Genomic DNA, 12276 nt, shown 5'->3' with positions numbered 1-12276 from the left:
CCCTCGCTATGGGTAGGAAATGCATTGAGCAAGACACACTTCCGGGTTCGCAAAAAAACGAGGATCCCATTTACGGGGCGCTCAAATATAACTATTTGCTGTGATACATAGCAGAGGCGTATATGTTTGTGATGCTGAGAATAACATCAGTAAATAAATGACGGGTTTTTAAAAGTTGACGTTTTTTGCGATGAAACAGACTTCTGAAGGTAGCTCGCTTGGGGAACACGTCATCCCGGCCGCTGTCCGCTTTGACCCCAGTAATTCACACTGGTTTTGGTCGGCCCCAGGTACCCAAGTCACTTCGACCCCGTCACACTTTTGCCTACATGTCCACGGAGACGATTCAACATATTCCACAACAAAGCCAAGACAAAAATTGAAAATATCAATAAAATGGCTTCACAAAGGCTGAAATACATGATACTCGATGAAGTATGAAGTTTATGAAATGAAATCAAATTGACAACACAAGTGTTTGTCTCGGGTAATACCACTTGAGGTTGAACTATTCTATTCTACAGACTGTTTTTTCCATACAGTGCAGTATTTGTCAGTGACAAATTAATCTTTGCAATACATTTTTTTGCGATGAGCTGGAAATTTGATTAATATCGAGTTAATGTACATAAATATTCCGTTATTTACTGGGACACGTTTATTTTCTCGATCCGCTATCTGCGGACTACGTGCTGAAGTACATTGACTGTTCATGTCAACGATCGTTTCTCCCTCTGCAGAGTTTCTGTATCCCGTTCAACAATGCTGTACCTCGATCACACGATAGTGACGCTATGTAGCTGTGCAGTATTGAATCATAAAATGGCCACCTCGTCTAACAGTAACACGTATTGTCGGGATTATCGTACGGAAAAAAGACTGCAAAAGTAAGACTTATGAATCTTCATCAGAATTGAACACATCATGATTGTACACGAGTATCAACCGTGAATGCACGTTGAGCTCGGCAGTTACACAAGCATGGTACGCTACATGCGTAGCCCTACGAGTATGGCGACAGCGTCCGGCTTTGGCTACGCCGGGGGCTACGCCGCCTGCCGGAGGTGGGAGGCGGCGTAGCCAAAGCCGGACACTCTCGCCATACTCGTAGGGCTAGCTACATGCACTGCCGCGATGCCGATCGTATGCATTCCAAGGCCTATCCCGGAATTTGTTTCACAAACAACCTCAAAGGAGAGCAAACATACTTCTATGGACAATGACGAATACGTTTCTTGGCGAAGCAAAATCAAAACAGTGCAGAAGTACATGAAGTAGGTCATGGCCTTGGACTCTGTGCACGAACCTGATTGGACACTTCAATACCTTTGACCCAAAGTAATATTATTCATCAGCACTTCCATGCCATGAGGCTAGGTAGAGAACGTATTAGCCCTGCGTACGATGCTGTGTGTTCCGCTACAGCTAATAATAGCCCCGCTCACCACAGCCCTGCAAAGACCCGTACGTAGAGTTGGTGACTTCAAATCCATTTTTGGACTTGACGTAAAAAGCCAAATTACTGCCGAAATTCAGCGTTCTTGGGCCCAAGTCGTATCCCTGCCTACCTCAGCTACTCGATCGCTTCCAAAAATGCCAGTCTTTTATTCTTTTTTCGTAAATAACCGTCGATGTCGGCAACTCTCTCGCTAGCCCTGCGTACGTACGCAGTGTACGCTGTGTGTTAGGAACGCACACAGGGAATGCACAGCGTACACTGCGTACGTACGCAGGGCTAGCGAGAGAGTTGCCGACATCGACGGTTATTTACGAGCGGGCTAATAACTGTTTTGGAACACACAGCATCGTACGCAGGGCTAAGAACGTATGTACTCATTTCTGGCGATCGAGCAGCGAGGGAAACAATCAATTACCAAGGATAAAGCTAATTTGCTAAACGATATTTTATCTTGAATAGTGAGTTGAATGAGTAATAAAATATCATATTTTTAATGTTCAATACGAGGTTGAAACACGGAGGGACCGTGGTTGAAACCAGAGCTATCCAGCTGCAGCTGTAGCCAACCTGGACAAGCACATTTCACAGCGCCCTCAAACAGTCGATTGTTTTCACTTGTCATACGCGGCGTAACAGAAAAATTAAAACTTTCATAACTTCATTAATATCCAAGCCACGCCCACCAAAACCTTTTCAGTTCTAGCCATTTGAATTCTGAAGATGTCTACCAAATTTGACTGAAATACGTTCAGCCGTTTTTGAGAAAATGGACCAACAGACAGACAGACACACAGACAGACAGACATCGCTGCGACATATGCCCACGTGTTCACACGTGGGCAAAAAATCAGACCTCTAGCTCTATTGGCTAGCTCAGAATTAGAAATGCACATAATAAATGAGTTGCAGGAAGATGCCAAGGTCAAAGGTCAAGTGGAATCCCCAAAATTGTGGAGAGCAATTTGGTCCCCTACTGGCCATTGTCCAATAGACGCTGGCTGTCTTGGACTTTAACATAGGCCAGAATAAGCCATTGCCATAGCCTAGCTGCATAGGTATAGGGGAGGTCAAAGGTCATAGAAAAATAAGAAAAATAATACTTTAAAAATCTTCTTCTCAAAATTGGCAAGACCTGTGACCTTGATATTTGGCATGAAGGAGCAAGACTATAAGGTCTAACCAGGGTTAGGTTGGTAGCGGGTCGAGTTGACTGGGTCGAGTTGGTTAGGGGTCGAGATGTCCAGAAACCATGGTCATCATGCTTCCCATAGACTACCATGTATCAGAAAAATTAAAACTGTGATAACTTCATTAATATGCAAGCCACGCCCACCAAAACCTTTTCAGTTCTAGCCATTTGAATTCTGAAGATGTCTACCAAATTTGACTGAAATACGTTCAGCCGTTTTTGAGATAATGGGGATACAGACACACGGACACACACACAGACACACACACACACACACACACACAGACAGACAGACATGGCTAAACCATATGCTCACGTGTGTGAACACGTGAGCAAAAAAAATGCTGATTCTGAATTTGTTAAGCAACTACACAATTCACAGCATCAGACTTCATTTCCTCTGAAAGATGACCAATATATTTTTAAACAGGAACAGCACATGGAGGACATGTATGAAATTACATGAAATTATGAAGTCATCAAACAATGCTAATTTCATTAAACAAAGGTGAGGGTTCTGGTAAACAGCCCTGAGGTGCTCATCAATTCCCTATTTTCTTCTAACATCCATGATAGCCAATTGTCCCATTCACCATTCTTGTAATCTACATGTACTATACGTAATCCTAGGGCGTACAAATACTTTTGGGGGATCCATGGACCAAAATGAAAAATGGATAACTAAATACAGCTTACTTTCAATCCATCAGCCATGTACCAAATACATTCATTTATCCAACTGTTGGCTAGATAACCGACTGTTTTGCTGTGCTGGCTGAATTAAAAAACTGACAGAGCGAAATTAAGAGCAACCTTCAGATCAAACCCACGGGCTTTGGCATAGTTGACTTGTTTATTCCCAGTATCTTACCCTGCCTCTCCATAGCACTGACCTTGTTGACAATGACCAACACGACTTTGTTCCAAATCATTTCACTGCAGTCTGCAATACAACGTCCTATTTCTTCTCCTTTTCGATTTCGACAAAGCATTCCACCGCATTGTTGTCATAATTTGAGGTCAGTGCATGCATCACAAACTTTTCACAATAGTGGAATGTTTTTTTTTCCAGTGCCAAAGACATCACAACAATAAGCGCATGGACTCATTAGCAGGCTGTTGTTCACTTCATTTTTGCAACATCATGGCCAAACAATGAACTAATAAACAACAATGCTCCTTGAACCATGTAAAACAATACAATACAAAGACTCCCTTTCAAAAAAAAATCTGCAATATTTACAAGTACAGATTTCATTTTAGTTGGCACAGAGCGCCATTGTTCAAAACTGCACAAAGAGTACTCACTACCTCTGTTCAGGTATGACCCTAGTAGCAGAGAGTTTTCAATGTGCCTACTGTCGTATATTATGGCAAAGATGAATGTATGTACTAAAATAGCATGAGACGTTATCTTGTCAGCCATAGTGCAAGATAAGCATTTCCATATTAGTAGCTTACATTTTCCTTCTTCAAAAACAGGACACTGGGTTTGACAAGCACCTGGTTTGTGATAAAAGAATACCGGTAACCATGGCAAATGGGAGAGGCCTTGAAATTCATCAGAGAGAGACTCACAGCGAGAGAGAAAAACTGTAATAAAATAAATGGGTACTTATGTTTTCAGCGAATCAGTGTAGGTCTCTATGGCCTAAAATAACTACCAAAGGGCATACATGCAATGAATATATAGACTATGCAGACAGACTGTGCATGTGCAACCAGTGGTTGCTACATTTTCTATGGCTGAGTATGCAGAATCTGCTTAATTTGGTATGCAATTATGCAAATTATGCACACAGAGTATCACTTTGTTTGAGAGTCTCCTCCAACTACCAGTCTTGCCTATACACAAAATACTAAAAAAATGTACATTAACAAGTTTTATCATCAATTTGAACAAACTAACTTGTGATTGAATGAGGTCATCTGTAGGAACTGATGGATCAAGTTTCAAAGCCACTGGAGAAATTTGGCAGATAAAATATTTCACACAAAAAATGAGAAATTAAGATCAAAAATGCGTACGTAAAGTTTGTCTCCATTTGTCAACTAAATTTGAAAGTTGTCTGACCAGAAGTTTACAAAGAGAGGAGCCAAGATGGTGAATAACAGATAGACAACAGCTAATAACTGAACCTGTCCGATACTTTTTTCATCACTGACAGTGGAGCTAAAAGTACGTAAATTGTGTACGAGCAGTGTTTTTTCCAGGACACGTGATTGCATGAATCCCCCTATCTAATCAAAATCCGCCTTCAAATAATCACAAATGCTAGACATGCCAGTACCCAAGTAAATTTTCCTGGGGTTCCCCGATCATGTTACCAAGGTTCATTAACCCTGTGGTATCAATGCAATCCTGATAGTGGACAACAGAACTGGTACCGGGACTCCCACCACTTTTACCTATCTTTCCAAACCTCAACAAAAATGCCGTCTAAATTTATCCCCTTTCTACCAGGATCCATGGACAAACCATAATAATAAATACAACTTGGGAAAAATAGTATTAATTGTGTAGTAACAATTTTCATGCAAACTAACTCCTCTGACTTGTGATATGTTCAAATATTGCAAGTCAACATATTTCTCTATGTAGATAAACATGCATTTAGTAGTTTTACATTAGAACTTATTCAATAATTTTTTGATACTCTTTATATGAATTAGCACTCCAGCATATTGTATTAATGTACTAGTACCACTATACACTTGAAACAATGTAGATAATGTTTACAATGCAACTGGCATGTACGAAAAACAAAAAAAAACATACCTATTTGATGTTAGTGTGAAGCTGGTTACATTTAGGTACTGGTGCTATTAGCATTAGCAGTATTCAAGTGATAATAATTAAGTAATGCTTTTATAGTGAGCGCAGCGAGAGTGGCCGAAGGTCGCTCACAAAGCGAGCATTCAAACTAATGTGACGGTGTGTACATGAAATTTAGAATGGAATCTCTTTATAGCTTTGAGTTTGCAAAGAGTGTACTTCTAGTTGTCCATTCATGGAGGTGGCCATTTTGACTACTTTTACTCGGATTGCGTGAAATTAAAGATGTCATCTACCACAAATCCTATGTGACAATGTGTTTTTCCGACAAAAGAATCTCTCTGTTCCAAAGAAAGTGAGAAATTTAGTTCAGAATTATCATTTTCGATCTGTTTTGAAAGGCAAAGTCAGTTATCGCTGTGCACTGCCATTTTTGAAACAAACCAACTCTCATGAGAACGAACGGTCAACTCATGCAGGAATTAAAAATCTTGTGCTTGAGAGCTACCAACGGGAATAACAAGCATTTGTTTTGCATCAGACGGCCTCTGTTCCCGGCCCTGTTACAATAAACTGATTGGAATCATGTAATTTACTTGTTTTACATGATTTTTGTTGGTGAACTTGGCATTTCCAGTTAAATTGCTATAATAATCTATCATTGTTATCCTAGGAAACAATTGACGGCAATTCAACCTTAATGGCAAAAATATGTAGGGAACACAGAATTTAGCATGCTATATTGCCTCAAAGCAACAATGACGATACTTGCTGTCAGGTCAGACCTGTTACATATCAGGGTAGAATGCACCTCGGGGACAGATATTCAGACTCTCAAACTTTTACAATGCTCTTCTGATCTACCAATTGTGGGGGCTCATTTTTATAGCTCTTGGTGTGAGAAAAATGTTCACCATATCACTTTGAAGAAAATCAAAATTGTATTTCATTCATAGAATTAACACAGCAGTGGCAGCCATTTTGAATTTCAAATATTGGTGAATTGTGGCTAATTTATTTCTCCTGTACCAAAATTGATACGGTGAGCCCCGATATTGATTCATTGATTCATTGATTTTGAAAGAGAATGGTTGAAAGATTCCTCAGGGAAAGTTTGGGCAAAAGTTTAAGTTAAAGTCTTTCACTTTTGAAGTGCATACCACATGTGAGCAGAAGTAATTGCAGATCCATTACATACCCTTGATCGCTATTGACATTGTTGTTTGATGGCTCTTGCATATAACTGTCCCTGATTATTGACCTTAATAGAAAGTGCATTGTGTGTATGTATCATCGTATGCAAATTTCATCAGCAGAATCACTATCTAAAATTTGGGTGCACTGTGGTAGATAGCTCTACCTGGCAGGGCTGTGTTGTTACCTGCTGCTCCTGTAACTGCACAGAATATGGGCAGCTAGTGACAACATACAGCACCACCATCCATGCCCAGAGTTATGTGGTAGAATCACGGTCCCTCCACAAAAGGAGGGACCGTGGTAGAATGAATGCTGTTTGCTGTCCGGTTTGAGTGTTGATTGGTGGTTGTCCGTCCCTGATTGTATCACATCCCTTTGTGATGTAAATTTGCACTGGTGGTTACCTAACCATGGATGTACAAGAACATTTTTGTACATCCATGACCTAACAGTGAGCTCTGAGTTTTTTTACGAAAGTTGTTTGGCTGCTGAGAAGGCCTTGAGTACGAAGGATCACGTTGAAATTTTTCGGGTGGCTGACAACCACTCAAAACAATATTAAGACTAGAGGGCATAATTATTTGGTTACCAAACGTATGGAGTCGGAAATTATAATCCGGAAGTGCTTGATACGGTCACACCTTTAATGACTGACGATGCCACCGGCGCGGCGATTACATTCCTTCATGGCATGATAGGTGAATGCTGAGCAGCGTGATTCAAAGCATTCGTAGGCCATGAAACTATGTGTCACTTTCTGTCCCATAAATTCCGATGGTGTAGTGATGGCAGGCACACCTTAGAAGTCGAGCTGTCACCGGGTGTGCAAATTAAAGCGCGAGTCCTGGGCCGAATCACGGTAAGTTCACGCGCAGCCCATGAGATCTCCAACCGACTCTTCTCACGCAATTAAACAGAAACACAACAAAATAGTTGCACTTCGCACCATATTTTTTCTTTAAAAACCATTGAAACTCTAGTTTAACCAGACTGACTTGGACATAAAAATGTCAGGACCATGCGGTAAGAAATCCACGAAGTTTAACTTCTCAAGTTGCAGCAATCAGCTGCATGCAGTTTCATTCATGGAGCGCTGGCAGACGCGGTTCACTTACCTTCGAAGGTTGCTGATTATCGTTGTTTGGTCAATTTCGAACATCTAGGTGAAATGGTTAACTATTTCAGACAGTGGCCTGTTTGGTCAAACGATTCCAAAACGCATTATAACGGGGACCACAACAAAAACAGACAGCAAACAGTGAAGGTACACAAAGTTGATTCAATATGGCGCATTGCGCAGACGCCACTGCGCACATCGCGAGGGCATCGCCCTACTGTGCGCGTCCTTGCATAACCTCGGGTTCGGACTCGACCTTGAAGTGAGGGGTCAGTGCATGGACATTTGTCTTGAACAAACAACACGATAACCTTTCACCCTAACTTTTGCCAGTGAAAGTCAAAGCGGATGCATTAAGGGATTTGACGTACATTGCACTTTGAAGAATATTTTAATCAGTAGGCCACTGTTCTATGGGGAATTTCACTTTTTACATTAGCTAAATATGAACACCGAGAAAACATTAGGGGCCTAGGCTAGTTGAAAAAAAATGAGTTCACATTAATATCCATCATTTCATGCTTCTCGCCCCTTTTAGGTCTGTTATGCCTTTGGGAATGCGCCTCGAGGACAGGCACTCTTTACAATCTGGTCTGTATCCTGAAACTTGTTGAGTGCATAAGGTTTTCTGAGTTTTGTTCGTTTGTGAGAATTGAAAAATGTTTTATCCCATATGGTTAACTTAGGTATAGAGGGCATTCTATACTTAATATATCACTTAATGTTAGCTGATTTGTTTCCTAAGTGGCAAAATTTGATTCTTGCTTTGAAGGAGAATGGGTTTAAAAAGACCCAATAGGCTAATTGTAACTTTGATAAGGGTTTTTAGCTCACATTTGGTATACCAATGTGAGGTTATCGTATAAGCTGAATCAGTTCATTTGCATCTGATTTGCATGTCTGTATGTCTGTATATTTGTGGGTATGTGCGGATGTATGTCCGTCACACACAAAGGCTCCCATACCGCCAAAGCTACCGTCTCAGTATTTTGTATACAGGTAGATGTAGGGGTTGAGATGTGAATTTGTTCAAATGAACACATCAGTGTCAAAAATGTGCAAATGAGGTAAGAAAAAGTGAAATACTGCAAGTGTGTAAGAGTGGTGGCAGTGCCCACACATCTGAATGAGAGGATTTTGACCTTTAATCTATTTGTATGCAGGGTATCTATTATGTTTGGGAGTGGTAGCAGTAACTGAAACAGCTAATTGGTCATTTCCTGTCATTGTTTATGAACTGTGACATATTAACAGATCTGCTGAAACCATATGGATGTCTATTTTTGTACATCCATGGTAGAAAGATTCTCTGCTATCCATGTTGCTAAAGTTGACCTTCAGTACCTAAAGTTTCAGACCTAATTTACTTTTGTCATTCTTAATTTTCTGGTTTAAATATTTCTTGTTGTTTTTCTGGTTGTACTGTGCAGAAATTGTCATAACATCAACGTATAATTTTCCTGCACTGAACAGATAGAAATAACACTTATTGTTGATCTCTGGTATGTACCAATTCTGATCAAATTTGAGCGACACCGTATAATTGCGGTATTTTTTCAGGTTTTCGTTGCATGTGCCAGCTACATTTTTAAAGTCCACTTCCCACAGAGTCTTGAAACACTCATCGCTCAGTTTTCAACATCATATCAGTCAACTTTGTAGGAACGCATGTTTCTCTTTATCAAGAATCGGTAAAATTCGTAAATTACTCGACAAGCCCACTACTGAGAAACTCATTCATGCATTCGTTACCTCTAGACTCGACTATTGTAACAGTCTGTTCTATGGCATCTCAAATGACCAGCTGATCCGTCTGCAGTCTGTTCAAAATGCAGCAGCCCGTCTCGTCACAGGTACACGCAAATATGACCACATCACCCCTGTTTTCATTGATTTACACTGGTTACCTGTGAAAGCTCGGATTCAAATTTTATTGACTACTTTTAAGATTGTTAGAGGTGATGCACCGCTTTATCTGACCGATTTAATTGATCTGTACGTACCGTCAAGAAATCTGCGATCTTCTGAGAAATTGCGTTTAACTCCTCCTCGCGGATATTTTAATAAGTCGTACGGTCAGAGAGCTTTTTCGGTATGTGCCCCTTTGCTGTGGAATGCACTGCCTTCAGAAATTCGTTGTGCCAGGAATGTTACTTCTTTTAAACGTTGTTTGAATACCCATCTTTTTACCAAGTTTTACTCGTAATTGTAGTTTTTTGAGTTTTTAGCTGTTTTTGTATCTTTTAAATACTTGTGTTCAGCGCACTGAGACGTTTGTAGAGTGCGTTTTTTAAGAATTAAATATTATTATTATTATTAACTGTGTCTGTGTGTTGTGCACTGTTAGTGTTGTTGAACGAATTCAGGTCCGGACGTGAATTCAATCGCCAACGATAACATCTGACACGCTGACACGCCTCGTTGACAAAAGAAATACTGGCTATTTTGCACTGTAGTTGATACATAGCAATAGAAATACTGAAAAACTGTCAAAAGTAACAGTCGATGTTGCTTTAGGAATTTTTGGCATAAGTTTAAATCTTTCAGTTTCCTTGCACGTACCACCTCAATCATTTGTGCAGAACTGTAAAGATGAAAATCGAAGCAAAAAGGTCACAAAATATTGGTGCAAGTTGAAGTGTGAATCATGAACAATATGACCCCATGGCCTTACGTCGGGCAAATAGTTACCTACCCTCCTGCACATAGTTCCCATGTTTGGCTACAATATATATATATATATATATATATAATGTTCGTCACTTCATAGGGGTCGACAGTTTCATCTTGGGAGGGATGGTCAAGAATTACACATCTTCGCAGAGCACAAACCTTTCTGCTGTCACAAAAATATATTTTTATGACTGGATGCACGGTCCCTCCACATATTTATGGAGGGACCGTGCTGGAAGCCATAAAATAAACATTGCTCTCCGGATAAAAGTATGCAAGCTCTGCAAACCACAAAAAAACAACAAATCTTGGAACCCGATTAAAAAGAGAGACACTGTCATCATCTGATTACCCCTCCCTAGATCCAACGGTCCATCCCTTCATCTGACACAATGTGTTTCAACGGTTGTCGACAGATAAATGTTAATGACACGTTTTCTGGTGATATGATTGTAGATATTGTTTGTGATCCTAGCTTATGTACTTCCATCTTTTCTGATATGATGTACTGAGCGTTAGTTTTAATCTCTGGCACAGTGGTTAATTGCAAAATTATTATCCTCATCTGAACTATTACAGTTGCGGCATTTTAGACAGGTACTCCCTAAATGCTGTAGCTGTTAGGAAACGTCAGGTTCCCGTCTGATTAACCACATATTGTCGTGAAGGTAATAATGTATGCATGCGATCGAATGGAGAAAAATCATATTGGGGCGTTTATATTGGAAGGAGAAGGAATCGATTTTTGGATTTCGCAATAAGCTTACTCAAATTATTCATCTTTTAAAATACCCTAAGAACGCACACGAGGCACTCTATGCAGAAATAATTCTATACAGGTGGTGCACGCTGAACGACCAAAAGAAAAACAAAGCACTTGACAATCAACTCAGACTGTTTTGAATCTACAACAGTCGAACAATCGCAACATGCAAAATATTGTCTAGTTTTGTGACAAACGTCCATTATAGGCCTACTCGTCAAATGATATTTTCCATAAATTCAAGTTCGCCTTTTTTTTAGTTATTTCTTAAGTCATTTGTTTATTTATTAATTATTTAAAACACTGATGCGCCCAACTGTTTGTGCGCATATGTGTGCTCACTTAACAGAAATTTGACTGCGGAAATTATCATTATCATGTCATTGACGGGGTCACTTTCCCTTGAGATTACCTGCCTTCGCGCATGCCCAGTCCAACTCGATTACTCACGAGTCCTGCTAAAATGGTTAGAGGTCATCTAGGCACCTCTTTGGTCTGGCACATCCCCGGGGTGATCGTTGCAGGTGACTGCAGTAGACCTCATACAGCAAAACAATTTCAAATATTCTCTCCACTAAGTTACGATCTATTATGTAACATATCTTGTCAGGTTGCCAATCAACATATGTACTAAAGCTGGCGCAAAACATCAAAATCAAAAACCCGTCAAAAGCAACAAAATGTGATAGAATCATGCCTGATTTTTAATATTGCAAAAAAAACCCAGTTCGGTGTCAGAGTGTTTTAAATAGGATAGGAAACACAGTTTTTTAATTTGGCCTTATAACCTTATTTGGACAATGACGACAGAAGAGAAATTAAATAATTGTCACTATCCACGAAATATTACAGTCGAGTTTTTCTTCATGATTTGTCTGTATCTGTAGAAAAATGCTCCAATGGCGAGGGACGAAAAAATATGGTGTTTTCTCAAACTTCAACAGGTCCTTGCACTCAAATTATGTGAGTTTGCAATCAACATTTGCGACAGGAGTTAATATTGCGAGGTGAAGGACCTCATCTTATTGCCATGGCAACCATCATTTACTATAATTCATCTTGAATTTGTACAAAACGGGGGGGAGATAAGCACTGACGCTTA

At 40.0% G+C, this 12276-nt stretch overlaps 1 protein-coding gene across 3 annotated transcripts in view; it reads right to left on the bottom strand.

The window, feature by feature from the left end:
* Window positions 1-7929, bottom strand: part of LOC139143916 (glycerol-3-phosphate dehydrogenase, mitochondrial-like) — a 62181-nt gene extending 54252 nt beyond the window's left edge. For all 3 annotated transcript variants that reach the window (XM_070714522.1, XM_070714524.1, XM_070714523.1), the window contains exon 1: window positions 7737-7929. The gene's annotated coding sequence lies outside the window, so the exon portion shown is untranslated. The remainder of the gene's footprint in view (window positions 1-7736) is intronic.
* Window positions 7930-12276: the final 4347 nt, after the last annotated feature.

The sequence above is a fragment of the Ptychodera flava genome, chromosome 11 (assembly GCF_041260155.1).
Source record: "Ptychodera flava strain L36383 chromosome 11, AS_Pfla_20210202, whole genome shotgun sequence".
NCBI lineage: Eukaryota > Metazoa > Hemichordata > Enteropneusta > Ptychoderidae > Ptychodera > Ptychodera flava.
The sequence above is the reverse complement of the archived record's forward strand: the minus strand, read 5'-3'. Positions and strand labels throughout refer to the sequence as shown.